The following is an 891-nucleotide window of genomic DNA, read 5'->3' as shown; positions in this document are numbered from 1 at the left end:
AGGGGAACTATTATTATTATTGATCCTCTCATCCATCTTTTGGGAAGGACAACAAACACAAGACATGGACACGTTTATTTGAAATGTCACACACTTTGTGTGAATGCAGGGCTCAGGTGGATCCTCTGCAGAGGAGCCAGTGACAGTCAGAGTTACAGAGTTAAAGAGGCAAAGTTACGAAAGCAATTTGCTCCCTCACACACGTCAATCCAACATGTCAGACACAATACACTGTATGTCTCCGTCTGTGCACAGTGGATCAATTGTAGGGATACTTCATCTGCATACACACATACACACACACACATGCCCACCACACAGAAGTACACACTCACCACACACACATACCCCTGCAGGAAGCAGCTGAATGCAGGTCATGGACTCAGTCCCTGGTATTGTTATTGATCAGGTCACAAGGGCTTATTGAACGCTTTGGTGGGTGCACAAAAACTCTCACTCTGTGACACCCACTCTAACACACACCCCCACACACACACACAAACACACAGACACACACACTAATGCCAGCATAATGTATGAGTCAGCGTGGGGACAAATGTATGCATGGTTGTGTAAGTGGGTTGGTCAGTCGGCAGACAGAAGTATCGTTTTGTTCAAACCAGTGTGTAAAAGCCGGAGTAAAGAGGAAAAGGAACAAAAGAATATCATTCTACTTGCGTCAATGTGTGTGTGGTGTGTGTGTGTGTGTGTGTGTGTGTGTGTGTGTGTGTGTGTGCGGGTACGATTACCCTCTATTGTTAATTGTCGGCCTGCACCACAGAAACCAGAGTTGTTGTGCAGGGGCCGCTGCTGCCAGGAGAACAGTGGAGAATGGTACAAGACAGACAAGGAGGAAATGGAGTTAATGATACCTGTCATTGATTCAGTTAA

The sequence above is a fragment of the Pleuronectes platessa genome, chromosome 9, assembly GCF_947347685.1.
Source record: "Pleuronectes platessa chromosome 9, fPlePla1.1, whole genome shotgun sequence".
Lineage (NCBI taxonomy): Eukaryota > Metazoa > Chordata > Actinopteri > Pleuronectiformes > Pleuronectidae > Pleuronectes > Pleuronectes platessa.
Note: the sequence above shows the minus strand (reverse complement) of the source record.